The sequence below is a fragment of the Lathyrus oleraceus genome, chromosome 7, assembly GCF_024323335.1.
Source record: "Lathyrus oleraceus cultivar Zhongwan6 chromosome 7, CAAS_Psat_ZW6_1.0, whole genome shotgun sequence".
Classification (NCBI taxonomy): Eukaryota; Viridiplantae; Streptophyta; class Magnoliopsida; order Fabales; family Fabaceae; genus Lathyrus; species Lathyrus oleraceus.
This window is the reverse complement of record NC_066585.1, coordinates 275,527,091-275,532,042: the sequence shown is the minus strand read 5'-3', so window position 1 is coordinate 275,532,042 and position 4,952 is coordinate 275,527,091.

The window sequence follows — 4,952 nt, the reverse complement described above, 5'->3', positions numbered from 1 at the left end:
TATAATGGGAGTTCTTACTCGGAAACTCATCTCCAGGCTTTTGTCCGAAAGATTTCTGCTTATACAATGGATCAGAAGTTATGGATGTATTTCTTCCAGGACAACTTGTCTGGTGGGTCTCTGGAATGGTATACCAAGCTGAGATCATCAGATGTCAAGAGCTGGCAGGATCTTGGAGATGCTTTCTTTAAACAATACCAATTCAATGCTGACATGGCTCCTAGCCGTACCCAGTTGCAGGGTATGTCGCAGAAGCCGAACGAAGGGTTTAAAGAATATGCACAAAGGTGGAGGGAGTTGGCTGCCAGAGTTCAACCTTCGTTGGTAGATAGAGAAATGTCTGATCTGTTCATGGGTACCCTGCAGGGGACCTTTGCTGAAAGAATGGTAGGATGCCCGGTTACCAATTTTGCTGATATAGTAGTGGCTGGGGAAAGAATTGAAAGTTGGCTGAGAATGGGGAAAATACAGGGGAATGCTCCGTCATCTGGAGTAAAGAAGCCATTTGGGAACGGTCAGCGCAAGAATGATGGTGAATCGAGTGCTGTGTATGCCCAAATGGGAGACGGTAGGGATCGTTACTACCAGCACACTGTTGTGGTAACCATTCCTGCTGGTAATCAATCGGTACAACAGCAGCGTCAGCCACCTCAACAGAGAGCACAGAGAGCTGGATACCAAGTGAGAGGAAAGGGGATTGATCGTCAGTTTGATAAGCCACCCGTGACATATGCTTTTCTGTTTAAGAAGTTGATGGATCTTGGGTTGGTTCAGCCAAGGACGATGGCTCCGGTAAGATCAGACCAGAGGCCTCCTAACTATAATGAGAACGCCAAGTGTGAATTCCATTCTGGTACACCAGGGCATAACATTGAGGGTTGTAGAGCCTTTAAGCATGTTGTCCAAGACTTGGTAGACTCCACGGCCATCAATTTCGCACCATCTCCGAATGTTAATGCTAATCCCATGCCGGCGCATGGTCAGGTGATGGTGGGTGTAATTGCTGAAGATTCAAGTCACGTCTGTGCGGTGGGTGAAGAGACTGACAGTGACTGTGAGCTGGACTCGTAGATAAAACCGTGCGTACTAGGGATGGAGTCCAGAACTGGAAGGCCTAAAAGATCATCACTGTCACTCATCCTGAAGAGTAATGTTTCTGTTTTTCAATTCTGTTTGCATGAAAGCCATACATTTTGCCCGAAACGTATTGGTCCATTGTAAGGGCCACCTCATGTGTTTCATTTTGCAACATTTTGCATCATTAATAAATGGATGTTTTTATAGTAAAAGCGGTGCTCCCTGTTTTTCATTTATTTTTGCAGTTTAAAACGAAAATAAAAAAATGGCAATGTTTATTTTCATTTTTCTTCCTTTTGATTTGTCTTGTCCCGACCTCAAAAGCAATGCATGAATCAATATTCATGTAGATGCGACTATTCTCCTGATCTCATTGATAACAATCCTGTTACACCCTCGTATGACTTCGACCATCCGATCTATCATGCCGAAGAAGAAGGCGAAGAAGACTGTGAACTGCCGGAGGAATTAGCCAGGTTATTAAAACAAGAGGAGAAGGTGATTCAGCCGCACGAGGAGCAAGTTGAGATTGTGAATCTGGGTACCGACGAGGTCAGAAAGGAAGTGAAAGTTGGGGCTGCTTTGGAGGCGAGTGTTAAGAGAAGAATGGTAGCATTGTTGAAAGAGTATGTTGATATCTTCGCCTGGTCTTATCAAGATATGCCAGGGTTGGATACCGATATCGTTGTGCACAAGTTACCATTGAGAGCAGATTGTCCTCCAGTGAAGCAGAAGTTGCGCAGAACTCGACCTGAGATGGCCATGAAAATTAAAGAGGAGGTGCAGAAGCAATTGGATGCTGGTTTCCTAGCTGTTACTAATTATCCGCCTTGGGTCGCGAACATTGTGCCGGTCCCGAAGAAGGATGGGAAGGTGAGAATGTGTGTGGACTACCGGGATTTTAACAGAGCTAGCCCGAAGGATGATCTCCCATTACCTCACATTGATGTGTTGGTAGATAATACAGCTCAATTCTCGGTGTTTTCCTTCATGGATGGCTTTTCTGGTTATAATCAAATCAAAATGTCGCCAGATGATATGGAGAAAACAACGTTCATCACACCGTGGGGCACTTTTTGTTATAAGGTGATGCCATTTGGTCTCAAGAACGCCGGTGCTACTTATCAGAGAGCCATGGTGACTTTGTTTCATGATATGATTCATCATGAAATCGAATGCTATGTTGATGACATGATAGCAAAGTCCCAAACAGAAGAGGGGCATTTGGTAGACTTGGCCAAGTTGTTTGACCGGCTGAGACAATTCAGACTGAGGTTGAATCTGAATAAGTGCACTTTCGGGGTGCGGTCTGGTAAATTGCTGGGGTTCATTGTAAGTGAAAGAGGAATCGAGGTTGATCCTGCTAAAGTAAAAGCAATAAGAGAAATGCCTGAACCGAGAACAGAAAAGGAGGTTCGTGGTTTCTTAGGTAGATTGAACTACATTTCACGGTTCATATCTCATCTAACCGCCACGTGTGAACCTATATTCAAGTTATTGAGGAAAAATCAAACGGTCAGGTGGAATAATGATTGCCAAGCGGCATTTGAAAAGATAAAAGAGTATTTGCAGGAGCCTCCGATTCTGATGCCTCCTGTGGAGGGACGACCGTTAATCCTGTACTTGACGGTCCTCGAGGGGTCTATGGGGTGTGTACTGGGGCAGCATGACGAGTCTGGTCGAAAAGAGCATGCCATATACTACCTTAGCAAAAAGTTTACCGACTGTGAAACAAGATATTCACTGCTCGAGAAAACTTGTTGTGCTTTGGTATGGGATGCTCGCCGACTGAGACAGTATATGCTGGTTCATACCACTTTGTTGATTTCCAAGATGGATCCAATCAAGTATATTTTTGAGAAGCCAGCATTGATCGGACGGGTTGCGAGATGGCAAATGATTTTGACTGAATATGATATTCAATATACCTCTCAGAAATCAATCAAGGGGAGTGTATTGTCTGATTACCTCGCCCAACAACCCATTGAGGATTATCAATCGATGAAGTTTGAGTTCCCTAATGAGGACATCATGTTTCTCAAATCGAAAGATTGTGAGGAACCAATCCCGGAGGAGGGGCCTGACCGTGAATCCGAATGGATTCTGATGTTTGATGGGGCCGTTAACGTGAATGGTTGTAGTGTTGGTGCTGTTTTGGTTACGCCGAAAGGATCCCATATTCCTTTTGCTGCCCGGCTAACATTTGAATGCACCAACAACGTGGCTGAATATGAAGCTTGCATCTTGGGGATTGAAGAGGCGATTGATTTGAGGATCAAGAACCTTGTTATATATGGAGATTCAACTTTGGTTGTGAACCAGGTTAATGGGAAATGGTATACGCATCAATCTCATTTGATTCCATACCGGGATTATACGAGGAGATTGTTGACGTTTTTCACCAAGGTAGTGTTGCATCATGTTCCTAGAGAAGAGAATCCTTTGGCAAATGCTTTGGCTACTCTGGCTGCCTTGATTAAGGTGCAGTGGTGGAATCAGTTCCCAAGTGTTGAGGTGGGACGTCTGGATAGACCGGGTTATGTGTTTGCTGTTGAAACAGCGCCTGATGATGAGAAGTCGTGGTATTACGATATCAAGCGCTATTTGGAAACCCAAGAGTATCCTGAGGGAGCAACCAAGAAGGACCGAAAGACTCTGCGGAGGTTGGCCATGGTGTTCTACTTGAATAAGGATGGGGTTTTGTACAAGCGTAATTTCGATTGGGTCTTGCTCAGATGTGTTGATGACAAAGAAGCAAGCCAATTGATGAAAGAGGTTCACGAGGGGTCGTTCGGTACCCATGCCAGTGGAAATGCAATGGTGAAGAAGCTGCTGAGGGCAGGTTATTATTGGATGACAATGGAGGCCCAATGTTTCAATTTCGTGCGGAAGTGTCATAAATGCCAGATTTATGCTGACAAGGTGCACGTGCCTCCAAATCCGTTGAGCTTGATGTCATCTCCGTGGCCGTTTGCTATGTGGGGCATTGATATGATTGGGAAGATTGAGCCTACGGCTTCAAATGGGCACCGGTTCATATTAGTGGCTATTGATTACTTCACCAAGTGGGTGGAAGCAGCCTCTTATGCGAATGTGACGAAGCAGGTCGTTGCCAGATTTCTCAAGAGAGACATCATTTGCAGATATGGGGTTCCCGAGAGAATCATTACTGATAATGGTTCTAATTTGAACAACAAGATGATAGTAGAACTGTGCCGGGAATTCAAGATCGAGCATCACAATTCTTCTCCTTATCGTCCGAAGATGAATGGGGCGGTTGAGGCAGCTAATAAGAATATAAAGAAGATTGTGAAGAAGATGGTCGTGACCTATAAGGACTGGCATGAGATGTTGCCGTTTGCATTGCATGGGTATCGGACCTCGGTGCGTACATCTACTGGGGCAACGCCTTTCTCGCTCGTGTATGGGATGGAAGATGTGCTACCGGTTGAGGTTCAAATTCCCTCTTTGAGAGTCCTGATGGATGTGAAATTGCAAGAGGCTGAATGGGTAAGGACCCGGTATGTGGAGTTAAGCCTGATTGAGGAAAAGAGGCTGGCGGCCATCTGTCATGGGCAGTTGTACCAGCAGCGGATGAAGCGTGCTTTTGACCGAAAGGTACGACCTCGTGTGTATCACGTAGGTGATATGGTGCTGAAAAGGATCCTTCCTCCTCAAAACGATCGTAGGGGCAAGTGGACACCCAATTATGAAGGTCCATTCGTGGTCAAGAAGGTTTTCTCTGGCGGAGCCTTGTTGTTGACAACCATGGATGGTGAGGATTTTCCATCCCCTGTGAATGCGGACGCAGTTAAAAAATACTTCGTATAAAGAGACCCGCTGGACGAAAAGAATAAAATAGTCCAGGCAAAAAT